Source organism: Somniosus microcephalus, unplaced genomic scaffold (assembly GCF_052327205.1).
Source record: "Somniosus microcephalus isolate GS21.2 unplaced genomic scaffold, FLI_Smic_1.0 scaffold627, whole genome shotgun sequence".
In the NCBI taxonomy this organism is placed as follows: Eukaryota; Metazoa; Chordata; class Chondrichthyes; order Squaliformes; family Somniosidae; genus Somniosus; species Somniosus microcephalus.
This window is the reverse complement of record NW_028225814.1, coordinates 129,653-149,380: the sequence shown is the minus strand read 5'-3', so window position 1 is coordinate 149,380 and position 19,728 is coordinate 129,653. Positions and strand designations below refer to the sequence as shown.

At 47.2% G+C, this 19,728-nt stretch overlaps 1 protein-coding gene across 3 annotated transcripts in view; it reads left to right on the top strand.

Annotated features, from left to right (window-relative positions):
* The first annotated feature begins 17,316 nt into the window (after positions 1 to 17,316).
* The window catches only part of LOC147081242 (NACHT, LRR and PYD domains-containing protein 3-like), a 74,345-nt gene continuing 71,933 nt past the window's right edge, over positions 17,317 to 19,728 (top strand). For 2 of the 3 annotated variants that reach the window (XM_085980857.1, XM_085980855.1), the window contains exon 1: positions 17,317 to 19,621. The gene's annotated coding sequence lies outside the window, so the exon portion shown is untranslated. The remainder of the gene's footprint in view (positions 19,622 to 19,728) is intronic. The other variant, XM_085980858.1, reaches the window with a different exon arrangement.

Below are 19,728 nucleotides of genomic sequence, written 5' to 3'. Positions count from 1 at the left end.
CATGACTTCCCCTTCGTAAAACCATGCTGACTCTGTCCTATTAAATTATGTTTATCCAAATGCTCTGTTACTGTTTCCTTAATAATGGACTCCAACATTTTGCCAACCACAGATGTTAGGCTAACTGGTCTATAGTTTCCAGCTTTTTGTCTACTTCCCTCCTTTAAATAAGGGTGTTACATTAGCAGTTTTCCAATCTGCCGGGACCTTTCCTGAGTCCAGGGAGTTCTGGAAAATGATCACCAATGCATCCACAATCCCTACCGCCACTTCTCTCAAGACCCTAGGATGTAGGCCATCAGGTCCGGGGGATTTATCCGCCTTAAGTCCCATTATTTTACTGAGTACCATCTCCTTAGTGATTTTAATCGTGTTTAGCTCCTGCCCCCCCATTGCCCCCTGTTTGTCCAGTGTTGGGATATTTTTAGTGTCCTCTACTGTAAAGACTGATACAAAATATTTGTTTAGCGTCTTTGCCATCTCCATGTTCCCCACCACTAGTTTCCCGGTCCCATCCTCTAAGGGACCAACGTTCACTTTAGCCACCCTTTTTCTTTTTATATAGCTGTAGAAACTCTTGCTATCTGTTTTTATATTTTTTGCTAGTTTACTTTCATAATCTATCTTCCCTTTCTTAATTAATCTTTTAGTTATTGTTTGCTGGCTTTTAAATGCTTCCCAATCTTCTATCCTCCCACGAGATTTGGCTACTTTATATGCCCTTGTTTTCAGTCGGATACTATCCTTTATTACTTTACTAAACCACGGATGGCTGTCTTTTCTTTTACTCCCCTTTTTCCTCAGTGGAATATATTTATCTTGAAAGATGTGAAATGTCTCCTTGAATGTAGACCACTGCTCTTGTACCGTCTTACACTTTAATCTGTTTTCCCAGTCCACTTTAGTCAATTCTACTCTCATACCTTCATAGTCTCCTTTATTTAAGCTTAGTACGCTGGTTTGAGATCCAACTCTCTCACCCTCAAACTGAATTTGGAATTCAACCATATTATGGTCACTCAGTCCAAGGGGATCCTTTACTAGGACATTTTTTATTAATCCTGTCTCATTACACAGGACCAGATCTAAGATTGCCTGCCCCCTGGTTGGTTCAGTTACATACTGCTCAAGGAACCCGTCCCTAATACACTCTATGAACTCTTCCTCAATGCTGCCATGCCCAATTTGATTAGTCCAGTCAATATGAAAGTTAAAATCCCCCATGATTATAGCTGTTCCCTTATTACAAGCCCCAACTATTTCCTGATTTATACTCCGACCAACAGAGTTGCAACTGTTAGGAGGCCTATAGACTACGCCCACTAGTGACTTTTTCCTCTTATTATTCCTTATCTCCACCCAAACTGTTTCACTATCCTGATCCTTTGACCCAATATCATTCCTGACTATTGCAGTGATTCCATCCTTGATTAACAGAGCAACCCCACCTCCCTTTCCTTCCTGTCTGTCCTTCCTAATTGTCAAATACCCTTGTATGTTTAGTTCCCAGTCATGATTATCTTGCAGCCATGTTTCCGTAATGGCCACCAGATCATACCCATGTGTAGTTATTTGCACCGTCAACTCGTCTATTTTGTTACGAATGCTGCATGCATTCAGATAAAGAACTTTCAAATATGTTTTCTGACAATTTATTCCTGCTTTTACCCCTTTTACTCCTTTACCTTTTTCATTATACATTCTGTCCCTTCCTGACACGCTCTGGTTTTTAATTCCCCCACTGCTACCTTGCTCTATTGCCTTCTCCGCTGTCATTTTTATTTTTCGCTCTCTTAAAACCTCCCCCCCCCACTAATTAGTTTAAAGCCCTCTCTACAGCCCTAGTTATTCGATTCGCCAGGATTCTAGTCCCAGCACTGGCCAAGTGAAGTCCGTCCCAACGGAACAGCTTTCTCCTGTCCCAGTACTGATGCCAGTGTCCCAGGAAGCAAAACCCATTTCTCCCACACCAGTCTTTGAGCCACGCATTTAACTCTCTAATTTTATTTACCCTAGCCAAATTTGCACGTGGCTCAGGTAGTAATCCAGAGATTATTACCCTTGTGGTTCTGCTTTTTAATTTGGCCCCTAACTGCTCAAACTCCCTCAGCAGAACCTCCTTCCTTGTCCTATCTATGTCGTTGGTACCAACATGGACCACGGCAACTGGATCCTCCCCCTCCCACTCCAAGTTTCTCTCTAGCCCAGAGGAGATGTCCTTAACCCTGGCACCGGGCAGGCAACACAGCCTTCGGGACTCACGCTCTCGGCTGCAAAGAACTCTATCCCCCTAACGATACTATCCCCTACCACTACAACATTTCTTTTAACTCCCCCCACTTGAATGGCCCCCCGCTCCACGGTGCTGTGGCCAGGTTGCTCATCCTCCCCGCAGTCCCTGTTCCCATCCTCACAGGGAGTAAGAGCCTCAAACCTGTTGGACAAGAGCAAGGGCTGCGGCTCCTCCAACACTACCTCCTGGATCCCCGTACCTGCCTCACTTCTAGTCCCTGGCCACGGACTACATCTGAATGAATTAATCTAATTGGTGTGACTACCTCCTGATACACAGAGTCCAGGTAACTCTCCCCCTCCCTGATGTGTCTCAGTGTTTGAAGCTCGGACTCCAGCTCTTCAACACGGAGCCGGAATTCCTCGAGCAGCCAACACTTACTGCAAATGTGATCACCGTGAGCATCAATGGTGTCCACCAGCTCCCACATATTGCAGCAGCAACACATCACCTGATCTCCCATTCTATGTAATTAATTACATTTATTAATATTATTTTTAAATACCCTCTGCTCTGATTCTAGATGATGAATATCACACCTTAGAAACTATAAACCAGAGTTTAAGCTTAAAAAAAAAGAGAAATACTTACCAACCAATCACTTACCCGCTTTCTGGTGACGTCACACTTGGAATAATTTTTACCTCTCTCCTTCCCTCCGAGTTCGGAGACTGGTTGGCCTTACCTGGTCTCTGGGTCCTTTTATAGCCCCGCTCTGCCGCTCGAGATTCCCCCCGACACTGTGAGGCCTTACCTGGTCTCTGGGGCCTTTTATAGCCCCGCTCTGCCGCTCGAGATTCCCGCTGACGCTGTGAGGCCTTACCTGGTCTCTGGGGCCTTTTATAGCCCCGCTCTGCCGCTCGAGATTCCCCCCGACACTGTGAGGCCTTACCTGGTCTCTGGGGCCTTTTATAGCCCCGCTCTGCCGCTCGAGATTCCCGCCGACACTGTGAGGCCTTACCTGGTCTCTGGGGCCTTTTATAGCCCCGCTCTGCAGCTCGAGTTTCCCGCCGACGCTCTGAGGCCTTACCTGGTCTCTGGGGCCTTTTATAGCCCCGCTCTGCCGCTCGAGTTTCCCGCCGACGCTCTGAGGCCTTACCTGGTCTCTGGGGCCTTTTATAGCCCCGCTCTGCCGCTCGAGATTCCCGCCGACACTGTGAGGCCTTACCTGGTCTCTGGGGCCTTTTATAGCCCCGCTCTGCCGCTCGAGTTTCCCGCCGACACTGTGAGGCCTTACCTGGTCTCTGGGGCCTTTTATAGCCCCGCTCTGCCGCTCGAGTTTCCCGCCGACGCTCTGAGGCCTTACCTGGTCTCTGGGGCCTTTTATAGCGCCGCTCTGCCGCTCGAGATTCCTGCCGACACTGAGGCCTTACCTGGTCTCTGGGGCCTTTTATAGCTCCGCTCTGCCACTCGAGATTCCCGCCAACGCTGTGATATACACTGGTCCTGGAGATGGACTGGGGAGAAAGGTCAGAGAGAGTCCCATTGACTCAGATACACACTGGTCCTGGAGATGGACTGGGGAGAAAGGTCAGAGAGAATCCCATTGACTCAGATACACACTGGTCCTGGAGATGGACTGGGGAGAAAGGTCAGAGAGTCCCAGTGACTCAGATACACACTGGTCCTGGAGATGGACTGGGGAGAAAGGTCAGAGAGAGTCCCATTGACTCAGATACACACTGGTCCTGGAGATAGACTGGGGAGAAAGGTCAGAGAGAGTCCCATTGACTCAGATACACACTGGTCCTGGAGATGGACTGGGGAGAAAGGTCAGAGAGAGTCCCATTGACTCAGATACACACTGGTGCTGGAGATGGACTGGGGAGAAAGGTCAGAGAGTCTCATTGACTCAGATACACACTGGTCCTGGAGATGGACTGGGGAGAAAGGTCAGAGAGAGTCCCATTGACTCAGATACACACTGGTCCTGGAGATGGACTGGGGAGAAAGGTCAGAGAGTCCCATTGACTCAGATACACACTGGTCCTGGAGATGGACTGGGGAGAAAGGTCAGAGAGAATCCCATTGACTCAGATACACACTGGTCCTGGAGATGGACTGGAGAGAAATGTCAGAGAGAGTCCCATTGACTCAGATACACACTGGTCCTGGAGATGGACTGGGGAGAAAGGTCAGAGAGTCTCATTGACTCAGATACACACTGGTCCTGGAGATGGACCGGGGAGAAAGGTCAGAGGGAGTCCCATTGACTCAGATACACACTGGTCCTGGAGATGGACCGGGGAGAAAGGTCAGAGAGAGTCCCATTGACTCAGATACACACTGGTCCTGGAGATGGACTGGGGAGAAAGGTCAGAGAGAGTCCCATTGACTCAGATACACACTGGTCCTGGAGATGGACTGGAGAGAAAGGTCAGAGAGTCTCATTGACTCAGATACACACTGGTCCTGGAGATGGACTGGGGAGAAAGGTCAGAGAGTCCCATTGACTCAGATACACACTGGTCCTGGAGATAGACTGGGGAGAAAGGTCAGAGAGAGTCCCGTTGACTCAGATACACACTGGTCCTGGAGATAGACTGGGGAGAAAGGTCAAAGAGAGTCCCATTGACTCAGATACACACTGGTCCTGGAGATGGACTGGAGAGAAAGGTCAGAGAGAGTCCCATTGACTCAGATACACACTGGTCCTGGAGATGGACTGGGGAGAAAGGTCAGAGAGTCTCATTGATTCAGATACACACTGGTCCTGGAGATGGACTGGGGAGAAAGGTCAGAGAGAGTCCCATTGACTCAGATACACACTGGTCCTGGAGATAGACTGGGGAGAAAGGTCAGAGAGAGTCCCATTGACTCAGATACACACTGGTCCTGGAGATGGACTGGGGAGAAAGGTCAGAGCGTCCCATTGACTCAGATGATGTCCCCACACTATTACTGCAGATTTGGTTTCCCCAATCTATACATAGCTTAAAATCCCCCATGATTAATGTATTACCCTCGCTACATGCACCTCTAGTTCCCTGAATTATACGCCGCCCTACATTACAACTACAGTTTGGGGGCCTATAAACACCTCCAACCAATGTTTTCTGCCCCTTGCTGTTTCTTGGCTCCACCTAAACTGATTTATTTACTTTATTTTTGGAACTAAGATCATTTCTCCCTACTGTCTTTATCCCATCCTTTATCGATGAGACCAGAACTGTGCCCGGTACTCCGGTGTTGTCTCACCAAAGCCCTGTGCAATTGTAGCAAGACTTCCTCACTGTTGTATTCCAACCCCTTGTAATAAAGGCCAACATGCCATCCGCCTGCCCAATTGCTCGCTGTACCTGCATGCTAACTTTGTTTCCTGTACGAGAACACCTAAATCTCTCTGAACACCAACATTTAATCATTTTTCACCATTTAAAAAAGGTTCTGTTTTTCTGTTCTTCCTACTAAAGTGAATACGCACACATTTCCCCACATTATATTCCATCTATCACCTTACTGCCCGCACACTTAGACTGCCCATATCCCTTTGCAGGCTCTGTGTCCCCATAGCTTACTGTCCCACCTAGCTTTGTATCAGCAGCAAACTTGGATACATTGCACTCGGTCCCTTCATCTAAGTCAGTAATATAGATTGTAAATAGCAGAGGCCCCAGCACTGATCCTTGTGGCACCCCACTAGCCTGCCAAGCTGAAAATGTCCTGTTTATCCCTACTCTCTGTTTTCTGTCAGTTAACCAATCCTCTATCAATGCTAATAGTCATAACGGCACAGAAGGAGGCCATTCGGCCCATCCAGTCCGTGCCGGCTCTCTAGAGCAATCCAGTCAGTCCCATTCCCCCGCTCTATCCCCGTAGCCCTGCAAGTTTATTTCCCTCAAGTGCCTATCCAGTCTCCCCTTGAAAACATCGAGTGTCTCCGCTTCCACCACTTCCATCGGCAGCGAGTTCCAGGTCCTCACCACTCGCTGTGTAAAAAGGTTTTTACTCACATTCGCCCCCCCCTGTATCTCTTGCCCAAAACCTTAAATCTGTGTCCCCTAGTCCTCGTACCATCCATTAGTGGGAATAGCTTTTCCCTGTCTAGCCTATCCAAACCCGTCATAATCTTGTACCCCTCTATCAAATCACCCCTCAACCTCCTTTGCTCTAATGAAAACAATTCCAGCTTCTCCAACCTGTCCTTTGTAGCTAATATATTACCCTCAACCCCATGAGTCCTTATCTTGCACAGCAACCTTTTATGTGGCACCTTATCAAATGCCTTTTAGAAACATAGAAGATAGGAGCAGGAGTAGGCCATTCGGCCCCTCGAGCCTGCTCCGCCATTCAATGAGATCATGGCTGATCATCCAAACTCAGTACCCTGTCCTTGCCTTCTCCCCATATCCCTTGATCCCTTTAGCCTTAAGAAATATACTTAATGAACTAGCCTCCACCGCCCTCTGTGGCAGAGAATTCCACAGGTTCACCACTCTCTGGGTGAAGAAATTCCTCCTCATTTCAGTCCTAAATGGCTTACCCCTTATCCTTAGACTATGACCCCTGGTTCTGGACTCCCCAGCCATCAGAAACATCCTTCCTGCATCTAGTCTGTCCAGGCCTGACAGAATTTTGTAGGTTTCGATGAGATCCCCTTTCAATCTTCTAAACTCCAGTGAGTATAATCCCAATCGACACATTCTCTCCTCATACGTCATTCCTGCCATCCCAGGTATCAGCCTGGTGAATCTTCGCTGCACTCCTTCCATGGCAAGAACGTCCTTCCTCAGGTAAGGTGACCAAAACTGCACACAATACTCAAGGTGCGGTCTCACCAAGGCCCTGTACAACTGCAGCAAGACATCCTTGTTCTTGTACTCGAACCCTCTTGCTACGAAGGCCAACATACCATTTGCCGCCTTAACCGCCTGCTGCACCTGCATGCTTACCTTCAGCGACTGGTGCACAAGAACACCCAGGTCTCTTTGCACTTCCCCTTCTCCCAATCTATTGCCATTCAAATAATAATCTGCCTTCCTGTTTTTGCCACCGAAGTGGATAACCTCACATTTATCCACATTATAGTGCATTTGCCATGTTTCTGCCCAATCACCCAACCTGTCCAAATCGTACTGGAGTTTCACGACATCCTCCTCACAGCATACCCTCCCACCCAGCTTTGTGTCGTCTGCAAATTTTGAGATATTACATCCAATTCCCTCGTCCAGATCATTAATAGATATTGTGAACAGCTGGGGTCCTAGGACCGATCCTTGCGACAGCCCACTAGTCACTGCCTGCCACTCGGAAAACGACCCGTTTATTCCAACTCTTTGCTTTCTGTCCGCCAACCAGTTCTCTATCCAAGTCAATACCTTGCCCCCAATCCAATGTGCCTTAATTTTGCACGCTAATCTCTAATGCGGGACCTTATCGCAAGCCTTCTGAAAGTCCAAATACACCACATCCACTGATTCTCCCTTATCTATTTTACCAGTTACATCCTCAAAAAATTCCAGTAGATTAGTCAAGCACGATTTACCTTTTGTAAATCCATGTTGACTTTGTCCGATCCAGTCACTGCTTTCCAAGTGCTCTGCTATTACATCTTTTATAATGGACTCTAGCATTTTCCCCACTACCGATGTCAAGCTTACCGGTCTATAATTCCCCGCCTTTTCTCTACCACCTTTTTTGAATAGTGGGGTGACATTAGCTACCTGCCAATCCATGGGTACCGTTCCAGAGTCTATCGAGTTCTGGAAGATGACCAGCAATGCATCTACTATTTCTAGGGCCACTTCCTTAAGTACCCTGGGATGTAGATTATCAGGCCCTGGGGATTTATCGGCCTTCAGTCCCATCAATTTTCCTAACACCATTTCCCTACAAATACTGATTTCTTTCAGTTCCACCCTTTCATCAGACCCTATGTTCCCCGGCATCTCTGGGAGGTTATTTGTGTCCTCCTTTGTGAAGACAGAACCAAAATATGTATTTAGTTGGTCTGCCATTTCTTTGTTCCCCATTATAAATTCCCCCGATTCTGACTGCAAGGGACCTACGCTTGACTTCAACAATCTTTTTCTCTGTAAAAGCTTTTATAGATATGTGAAGTCAGTTTTTATGTTCCCTGCAAGCTTACACTCATATTCTATTTTCCCTTTCTGAATTAATCCCTTTGTCCTCCTTTGTTGAATCTTAAACTGCTCCCAATCCTCAGGATTATTGCTTTTTCTGGCCAGTTTATATGCCCTCTCCTTGGACCTTATGCTATCCCTAATTTCCCTTGTTAGCCACGGTTGGGTCACCTTTTTTGTTTTATTTTTATGCCAAACTGGGATGAACAAATTCTGTAGTTCATCCATTCGGTCTTTGAATGTTTGCCATTGCCGATCCACCGTCAACCCTTTGAGCGCCATTCCCCAATCAATCCTACCCAACTCGCTGCTCAGACCATCGTAGTTTCCTTTATTTAAATTCAGGACCCTAGTCTCCGAGTCAACTACTTCATTCTCCATCTTAATGAAGAATTCGATCATATTATGATCGCGCCGACCCAAGGGGCCTCGTACAACAAGATTGCTAATTAATCCTTTCTCGTTACATAATACTCAGTCTAAGATGGCCTGATCTCTGGTTGGTTCCTCGACATATTGGTCCAGGAAACCATCCCGTAAACACTCCAGGAATTCCTCCTCCACAGTATTGTTACTAATTTGGTTGGCCCAATCTATATGTAGATTAAAGTCACCCATGACGACTGCTGTGCCCTTATTGCACGCTTCTTTAATTTCCCTTTTGATGCCATCCCCAACCTCCGCCTTACTGTTTGGAGGTCTATAAACCACTCCCACTAACGTTTTTTTCCCCTTAGTATTTCTCAATTCTACCCATACAGATTCCACCTCATCAGAGCTAATATCCTTCATTACAATTGTGTTAATCCCTTCTTTAACCAGTAATGCTACCCCACCTCCCTTTCCTTTTTGCCTATCTTTCCTGAATATCGAATACCCCTGGTGAGTTCCCAGTCCTGGCCTTCCTTGAGCCACGCTTCCGTAATCCCAACCAAATCGTATTTGTTTACTTCTATTTGCGCAGCCAATTCATCCACCTTATTACAAATGCTCCTCGCATTAAGACACAAAGCCTTCAGGCTTGTTTTTTTAACGCTCTTAGACCTATTAGAATTATTATTTACTGTGGCCACGTTTGATTTAAACCGTTGATTTCTCTGACTGCCACTTTTGTTTTTCTCCTTCCTATCTTTTGCTTTTATCCTTGTTTCCCTTTCCTCTGTCTCCCTGCTCAGGTTCCCAAACCCCTGCCATTTTAGTTTAAACCCTCCCCCACAGCACTAGCAAACACTCCCCCTAGGACATCGGTTCTGGCCCTGCCCAGGTGCAAACCGTCCGGTTTGAACTGGTCCCACCTCCCCTCGAACCAGTTCCAATGTCCCAGGAACTTGAATCCCTCCCCCTGGCACCATTCCTCTAGCCACGTATTCATCTGAAGTATCCTTCTATTTCTACTCTGACTAGCACGTGGCACTGGTAGCAATCCTGAGATTACTACCTTTTGAGGTCCTGTGTTTTAATTTATCTCCTAACTCCCTATATTCCGCTTTTTAGGACCTCATCCCGCTTTTTACCTATATCGTTGGTGCCTATATGCACCACGACAACTGGTTGTTCACCCTCCCCTTCCAAGATGTTCTGCAGCCGCTCTGAGACATCCTTGACCCTTGCACCAGGGAGGCAACACACCATCCTGGAGTCTCGTTGGCGGCCGCAGAAACGCCTATCTATTCCCCTTACAATTGAATCCCCTATTACTATAGCTCTACCCTTTTTCCTCCCATTCTGTGCAGCAGAGCCACCCCTGGTGCCAGGAAGTTGGCTGCTGCTGCCTTCCTCTGATAAGCCATCCCCCCCCCAACAGTACTCAAAGTGGTGTATCTGGTGCAGAGGGGGATGGCCACAGGGGACCCCTGCGCTACCTGCCTGCGCCTAGTACTCTGCCTGTTGGCACCCATTCCCTTTCTTCCTGTCCAACCTCTACCTGCGGTGTGTCCAACTCCGTAAATGTGCTATTCACGATGTCCTGAGCATCGTGAACGCTCCGGTATGTATCCAATCGCAGCTCCAGCGCCGCAATGCGGTCTGTCCGTAGCTGCAGCTGGATGCACTTCCTGCACATGTAGTTGTCAGGGACACAGGAAGTGTCCCTGAGTTCCCACATATCGCAGGAGGAGCAGATCACTGGGCCCGGCTGTCCTTCCATGACTTACCCTTTTAATTAATTGAATTTAAATTAAATCAATCAATCCCACTAATTACACTACAGTTAACTGGTTTACCAGCAGTCCCTGCTACACTAGAGAGACCTTAGAAACTATAAACCAGAGTTAAAGTTTAAAAAGAGAGAAATACTCACCAACCAATCACTTACCTGCTTCCTGGTGACGCCACAATTTGATTACTTTTTACCTCTCTCCCCTGCTGTTGAATTGGTCGGGCCTCGTTCGCTGAATCAGCCGCCGCGCCCCAACTGCCGCCGGTTTTTGAAACTCCTCAGCTGCTCGCTCGCAGGTCCGCTCTGGTCGGGCCTCATTCGCTGAACAGCGGGAGGCCGAGGACAGCGCGGACCTGCGAGGAGTCGGCAGCAGTGAGGAGGCCGATACATATCCGGCGAATTCCAAAAGAACAGCAAAATCAAGGAGTGACGTCACAGGACTGCAGGAAAGAATCCGAGAGCGGGAGCAGTCAAACTACAACTGCAAAACCGCTAAAGTGACATCACAACCAGGGAAGGAGCTGATTGGTAAGTAGGACCTGGTGAGTATTTCTACAGTCCAGTCGTTAAAGTAAAAGTAAGGTCTCTAGTTTAGCGTAAGTCGTGTTTAAAGGGAAGTAAGGTCCCTAGTGTATTTAATATTTAAAAGGAGTAAATTAAGGGTAGGACTTGGCAGAGCAGCTCAGCAGTGTGGCGTGCTCCTCCTGTGCTATGTGGGAGGTCAGGGACACTTTTGGTGTCCAGGACGAACATGTGTGCAGGAAGTGTCTCCAGCTGCAGCTACTCGCAATCTGCGTTTTGGAGCTGCGGCTGGAGTCACTGTGGAGCATCCGCAAAGCTGAGTTCTTCATGGATAGCTTGTCTAATGAGGTCGTCACACCGCAGGTAAAGAATGCACAGGCAGACAGGAAATGGGTGACCGCCAGACAGAGTAAAAGAACTAGGAAGGCAGTGCAGGAGTCCCCTGGGTCCATCTCTCTCTCCAACAGATTTTCCGTTTTGGATACTGCTGGGGGAGATGCTTTCTGAGGGGAATGCAGCAAGAGCCCAGTCCGTGGCACTACGAGTGGCTCAGCTGCACAGGAGGGGAGGAAAAAGAGTGGGAGAGCAATAGTGATGGGGGATTCTATCGTAAGGGGAACAGATAGACATTTCTGTGGCCGCAGACGTGACTCCAGGATGGTATGTTGCCTCCCTGGTGCCAGGGTCAGGGATGTCACTGAACGGCTGTAGGGCATTCTGAAGGGGGAGGGCGAACAGTCAGAGGTCGTGGTTCACATTGGTACCAAGGTCATGGGTAGAAAGCGGGATGAGGTCCTGCAACAAGAATTTAGGGAGCTAGGTAGCAGATTAAAAAGCAGGACCTCAAAGGTTGTAATCTCTGGATTGCTCCCGGTGCCACATGGTAGTGATTATTATAGGAATAGGTGGATAGAGCAGATGAATGCGTGGCTGAAGAGTTGGTGCAGGAGGGAGGGCTTTAGTTTCCTGGATCACTGGCTCTGTTTCTGGGGAAGGTGGGACCTGTACAAGTCGGACGGGTTGCACATGAATCGGAACGGGACCAACATCCTTGCAGGGAGGTTTGCTGGTACTGTTGGAGTTTAAACTAACTTGGCAGGGGGATGGGATACGGAGTGGAGCTATAGTAGGGTGTGATGCACAGCCAAATATAGAGGAAAAAACAGGTCAGCCTGGAAGGCAGAGCAAATATGTAACGGCACAAGGGAGCATGGCAAGGCTGGATGGCATTTATTTTAATGCAAGGAGTCTTGCGAGTAAGGCAGATGAATTCAAGGTGTTGATGAACACATGGGAGTATGATATTGTTACTATCACAGAGACATGGTTGAGGGAGGGGCAGGACTGGCAGCTCAGTATTCCAGGGTATAGAATCTTCAGGCAAGACAGGGGGGGGTGTAAAAGAGGAGTGGGTGTCGCAATATTAATCAAGGAGTCAATTACTGCTGTAAGGAGGGATGATATCTTAGCAGGTTCTCATTGATTTATCTCCAGAAGGTTCCTGAACACCGGCGCCAGACTGATTCGCCTGTAGATCATTGGTTTAGCACACGCTCCATTTTTAAACGAGGGGGTAACATTTGCAAATCCCCAGTCCTGTGGCACCACTCCCCTATCCAAGGAGGATTCAAAGATTGTGGCCAGAGCCTTCCTTCTCTCAGTAACCCAGGATGTATCCCATCCAGACCATGACACTTCCACTTTGAGCGCTGTCAACTGTTTCACTACATCCTCTTGGTCTATTTATATCCTGTCCAATTTCACTACCACCCTCTCCTTCACTGTAACATTAGCAGCATCCTCTTCTTTAGTGAAGGCAGATACAAAGTACTCATTCAGTACCTCAGCCATGCCCACTGCATCCACCAGAAGATTGCCCTTTTGCTCCTTAATCATCGCACCTTTCCATTGACTCTCCTTTTAGGCTTTACATGTTTAAGAAAGATTTTAATGTTCCCTATTCTATTCCCACTAATCTTTCCTCAGTTTTTCTGTGCCCCTCTTAGTTTGTTTTTGATTTCTCCTCTGTACTTTCTGTATTCAGCTTGATTCCCTACGGTGGTGCTGTTGTTGTCGTGTGTTTATTATACCAGAGTCTGCGTGTGTCAAACAGCAGAAAACTCCATCTTACAAGGTCTCAAATTGGGTTATAACTTAATGCCGGCAAATAACATCAACTTAAGTTTGGAGAAATTACTGATCCGGGACTGAATCACTTTCACATTTCCACAGTGGGGAAAGGGAAGGACGCTGACTGAGAGTTTGTTAGACACACAGCGGGACACGCGCACACGTGGAGAATTATAATTGTAAAACAGCAGTCAGATCAAACCAGTTATGTATTTAAGACATTTCCAGATATTGTAAGACCCCTAAAGATATTGCGTCACCAATCTGCTTAAAGTGACCCCACTGTTAATATTAGTGGAGCAGTGGTGAATGTCCTCGCCTCCGACAGTGCTCATTAGTCAAGTGCTGACACCATGAGCCATGTCCTCGGCTTTATTACAGGAGGAATAGCGAATAACAGCAAGGAAGCGATGTTCAACTGTTAGAACAGACTGGTTAGGCCTCAGCTGGAGTCTGGTTTTCAATTCTGGGCACCACACTTTAGGGAGGATATCAAGGCCTTGGAGACGGTGCAGAAGAGATTTGAGAGAATTGTACTAAGGATCAGGGACTTCAGTTCTGGGGAGAGACTGGTTTGTTCTCTTTAGAGCAGAGTTGGTTAAATGAAGATTTTATAGAGCTGTTGAAACTCATGATTGGTTTTGATGAGTAAATAAGGAGGAACTGTTTCCATTGGCAGAAGGGTCAGTAACCAGACGACGCAGATTTAAAGTGAGTGGAAAAAGAGCCACAGGCAAGGTGAGGTAACATTGTGTTACACAGCGAGTTAGTGTGATCTGGAATGCATTGCCCGAAAGGGTGGTGAGGTAACATTGTGTTACACAGCGAGTTAGTGAGATCTGGAATGCATTGTCCGAAAGGGTGGTGAGGTAACATTGTGTTACACAGTGAGTTAGTGAGATCTGGAATGCATTGCCCGAAAGGGTGGTGAGGTAACATTGTGTTACACAGCGAGTTAGTGAGATCTGGAATGCATTGTCCGAAAGGGTGGTGAGGTAACATTGTGTTACACAGTGAGTTAGTGAGATCTGGAATGCATTGTCCGAAAGGGTGGTGAGGTAACATTGTGTTACACAGCGAGTTAGTGTGATCTGGAATGCATTGCCCGAAAGGGTGGAGAAGCAGATTCTGTTGTAACATTGAAAAGGGAATTGGATAAATACTTGAAGGGAAAACATTTACAGGGCTATGGGGAAAGAGAGGGACAGTGGTAATAATGGGATCGCTCTTCCAAAGAGTCAGCACCGGTGTGATGGGCTGAATGACCTTCTGTGCTGTGTCATATTATGGGTCTATGATGCAGCCTCGCCCAGTCAATGGAGGTGCCTGATGGGCTGAATGACCTTCTGTGCTGTATCATATTATGGGTCTATGATGCAGCCTCGCCCAGTCAATGGAGGTGCCTGATGGGCTGAATGACCTTCTGTGCTGTATCATATTATGGGCCTATGATGCAGCCTCGCCCAGTCAATGGAGGTGCCTGATGGGCTGAATGACCTTCTGTGCTGTATCATATTATGGGTCTATGATGTAGCCTCGCCTGGTCAATGGAGGTGCCTGATGGGCTGAATGACCTCCTGTGCTGTATCATATTATGGGTCTATGATGTAGCCTCGCCCAGTCAATGGAGGTGCCTGATGAGGCGATCTCGGCACAGAGATTTCAATGCCCTGGCAAATCCCAAGAAGCAGATATTGAAACAATCCAATCTGCCTCCGGCGCTACAGTAATCGGTTACTATGCACCAGAAGCAGCATCATCGGTTCAATATTGGCCAACAATATAGGTGTGGATAGAAAGACAAAAGTTAACCCATTGCTGGAGGTTTGCGATCTGCGATCAGGGAGCTAGGACAGGAAGCACATGAGGATCAGTTTTATGGGATGGACAGTGGAGGCCATGACATTGAAAAGAATGCCAGATGAGACTATATCGAATGCTGTGGGAAGGTGAATGATGGACAAGGAAGGGTTACACACCATGGTCACAGTCACAGAGATTGTAGTTTGTGACAATTCAGGACAGATTGGATTTACATCGAAACTGCAGCAGAGAAACAGTCCATTCGGCTCTAGTGGTCTATGCTGTGTTTATACTCCACGGGAGCCTCCTCTCACTCTCATTACAGCTTGACACCGTGTCCACATATACGTTCGAGGGCGTTAGACTCGTGACACCAATATTAAATAACATTCAGAACGCCGGAGAACCCACCCTCCTGGAATGGATTGAGTGAGTTTGTCGCACTCCCCTCACCTCAAAGAAATGAGCTCATTCACGTTGGACCTAAAAAGGATCGATCAGAGAATGTTCTAAATGGTTAGAAGTTAGGAACTGTGGATGGGCAGAGAGAACGAGGGGTCCACGTAACCTTAACCGCAGAGCGAGGCCGTTCAGGGGTGATGTTAGAAGTTAGGAACTGTGGATGGGCAGAGAGAACGAGGGGTCCACGTAACCTTAACCGCAGAGCGAGGCTGTTCAGGGGTGATGTTAGAAGTTAGGAACTGTGGATGGGCAGAGAGAACGAGGGGTCCACGTAACCTTAACCGCAGAGCGAGGCCGTTCAGGGGTGATGTTAGAAGTTAGGAACTGTGGATGGGCAGAGAGAACTAGGGGTCCACGTAACCTTAACCGCAGAGCGAGGCCGTTCAGGGGTGATGTTAGAAGTTAGGAACTGTGGATGGGCAGAGAGAACGAGGGGTCCACGTAACCTTAACCGCAGAGCGAGGCTGTTCAGGGGTGATGTTAGAAGTTAGGAACTGTGGATGGGCAGAGAGAACGAGGGGTCCACGTAACCTTAACCGCAGAGCGAGGCCGTTCAGGGGTGATGTTAGAAGTTAGGAACTGTGGATGGGCAGAGAGAACTAGGGGTCCACGTAACCTTAACCGCAGAGCGAGGCCGTTCAGGGGTGATGTTAGAAGTTAGGAACTGTGGATGGGCAGAGAGAACTCTGGGTCCAAGTACAGAAATCACTAGAAGCTAGTTGATGGGTACCAAAAATAAGTAATACTCTAATGGAATGATGGGCTTTATCTCGCGGGCTGGATTACAAAGGGGTAGAAGTTCTGTTCCAGCTGTACAGAGCTCGGGTTAGACCCATTTAGAGAACCGCACCTTGGGAACAATATCTTGGCTTTGGAGGTGGTGCAGCTCAGATTCACCAGAACGATCCCGGGGCTAAAAGATTTAAATTATGAGGATAGATTACACAGACGAAACTTTAATTCCCTTGATTATACAAAGTTAAGGGGTGATCTAATTGAGGTGTTTAAGATGATCAATGGAATTGCTAGCATAGAAAGGGTTAAACTATGTCTTTCGGTGGACTAGTCCAGAAAAAGGGGGCATAACCTTAACCGCAGAGCGAGGCCGTTCAGGGGTGATGTTACAAAGCATTTCTTCAGACACCGTGTAGTGGAAATCTGGAACACTCGCCCTCAAGAAGCTGTTGAGGTTCGGTCAATTGAAAATGACAAACTGTGATTGATAGATTTGTGTTAGGCAATGGTATTTAGGGATATGGAACCAAGGCGGGGAGATGGAGTTAAGATACAGCTCAGTCATGATCGAATTGAATGGAGGAACAAGCTGGAACAAATGAGTGGCCTACTCCTGTTCCGATGTTCCTGTGCCTCTAATTATAAAGCCAATGCTCCCATATACGTTTCTAAAAGCCTTATCGCCCTGTCCTGCCACCGTCAAGGATTTCTGTATCTATACCCCCAAGTTTTACTGTTCCTGCAACCCCTTTAAATTGTACCAGTTGGTTTAAATTGCATCGCCTCATTCTTCCTTCCAAAATGCAGCATTTCATAGAAAACATAGACATAGAAACATAGAAGATAGGAGCAGGAGTAGGCCATTCGGCCCCTCGAGCCTGCTCCGCCATTCAATGAGATCATGGCTGATCATCCAAACTCAGTACCCTGTCCCTGCCTTCTCCCCATATCCCTTGATCCCTTTAGCCTTAAGAAATATATCCAACTCCTTCTTGAATATATTTAATGAATGGCCTCCACCGCCCTCTGTGGCAGAGAATTCCACAGGTTCACCACTCTGGGTGAAGAAATTCCTCCTCATCTCAGTCCTAAATGGCTTACCCCTTAGACTGTGACCCCTGGTTCTGGACTCCCCGGCCATCAGAAACATTCTTCCTGTATCTACTCTGTCCAGGCCTGACAACATTTTATAGGTTTTGATGAGATCCCCTCTCAATCTTCTAAACTCCAGCGAGTACAAGCCCAATCGACCCAATCTCTCCTCATACGTCATTCCTGCCATCCCAGGTATCAGCCTGGTGAATCTTCACTGCACTCCTTCCATGGCAAGAACATCCTTCCTCAGGTAAGGCGACCAAAACTGCACACAATACTCAAGGTGTGGTCTCACCAAGGCCCTGTACAACTGTAGCAAGACATCCTTGTTCCTGCACTCGAACCCTCTTGCTACGAAGGCCAACATACCATTTGCCGCCTTAACCGCCTGCTGTACCTGCATGCTTACCTTCAGTGTCTGGTGCACAAGAACACCCAGGTCTCTCTGCACTTCCCCTCTCCCAATCTATTGCCATTCAAATAATAATCTGCCTTCTAGTTTTTGCCACCAAAGTGGATAACATCACATTTATCCACATTATAGTGCATTTGCCATGTTTCTGCCCAATCACCCAACCTGTCCAAATCATCCTGGAGTTTCACGACATCCTCCTCACAGCTTACCCTCCCACCCAGCTTTGTGTCATCTGCAAATTTGGAGATATTACATCCAATTCCCTCGTCCTGATCATTAATATATATTGTGAATAGCTGGGGTCCTAGGACCGATCCCTGCGGTACCCCACTAGTCACTGCCTGCCACTCAGAAAACGACCCGTTTATTCCAACTCTTTGCTTTCTGTCCGCCAACCAGTTCTCTATCCAAGTCAATACCTTGCCCCCAATCCCATGTGCCTTAATTTTGCACGCTCTGCACTTCTCTGCATTAAACTTCACCTGCCATGTGTCTGCCCATTTCACCAGTGTCTCTATTTCCTCCTGAAGTCTTCTGCTGTCCTCCTCACGGTTTACGACTTTTCCGAGATTCGTGTCATCGACAAACTTTTAAACTATGCCCTGTATACCTAAGTCCATGTCACTGAAATAAATCAAAGAGCAGTGGTCCTAATCCCGCCCCCTGGGGACACTGTAAACTTCCCTCCAGTGTGAACAATATCGGTTCACAACTACTGTCTGTTTTCTGTCCCTTCACCAATTTAGTATCCACGCTGCCACTGCTCCTTTAATATCATTGGCTCCAATTTTGTTCACCAGTCTATTATGAGGTACTTTATCAAAGGCCTTCTGAAAGTCCAGAAACACAACATCAACTGCACTACCTTCATCAACCCTCTCCTATTTCATCCATTGGCTCATTCAAGTCAGCCAGGTTAGATTTGCCTTTAAATAAAATCCATTTTGTCTGTCGCTAATAAACCCATGTTCTTCCAAGTGACGGTTAATTGTGTTTCGGAAATAACACCGATGTTAAGCTGAGTGGCCTGTAGTTATTTGGTTCATCGCGCTCTCCTTTTTTGAACAGGGAAGTAACGTTTGCAGCCCTCCCGTCCTCTGGCACCTTTCCCATATCTAAGGATTGGAAGATTGTGGCAGAGCGGGTGACATTTCTACTTTGAGCCCTGCCAACCAATTTAGTACATCGTCCTAATCGATTTATATCCTGTCCAATTTCTCTACCACCTCCTCCTTTACTGTACGATTGGCAGCATCCTCTCCTTTAGTGAATACGCAGGCAAACTGTTAATTTAGTACCTCAGCCATGTCCTCTGCTTCCACAAGATTGCCTTTTTGGTCAGTAATCGGCCCCACCTTTCCTTGGACTATTCTTTCACTATTTATATGTTTATAAAAGGCGTTAGTGTTCCCTATTATGTTACCACTAATCATTTCTCACACATTCTCCCTGCCCCTCTCTTGCTGTTGTGTGTTTATTCCACTAGTGGCAGCGTTAGTGAAACAGCAAAGTACTGAATTTTACAAAGACTCAAACTGGTACTGAATTAACTGAATCGCTTTGACATTTCCACAGTGGGGAAAGGAAAGGCCGCTGATTGATAGTTTCAATGGCCGCACGTGCGCGGGCTCACACACGAATGGAGAATTATGATTGTAAAACAGCAGTCACATTCACCAGTTGTATATTCGTGGTGTTTTCTGAGATCCCAGAGCTACCAGCTGCTGTACTGATGGGGGAGGAGGGACTTGATATCATGGCAACAAGGCAACGTTCTTCTCATTTTAATATTTCCCTCAAACACTCCATTAATATTATATTTGTTACAGAGCATCAGAGCCTGGGAACGCCTGTCACCACCATGGCTGAAGGTCCAGACAGGGGAGAAGATCCAACATCTTCAACACGAAAGAGAATGGACACAGGTAGGTTCACAAAACTCTGTAAAATACAATTTCTGTCCTGACAAAAGGTCCAGATCTATTGCCTGAACCTGCAGCTCTCTCAGGTCGAGGGAACAGGACAGAGACTG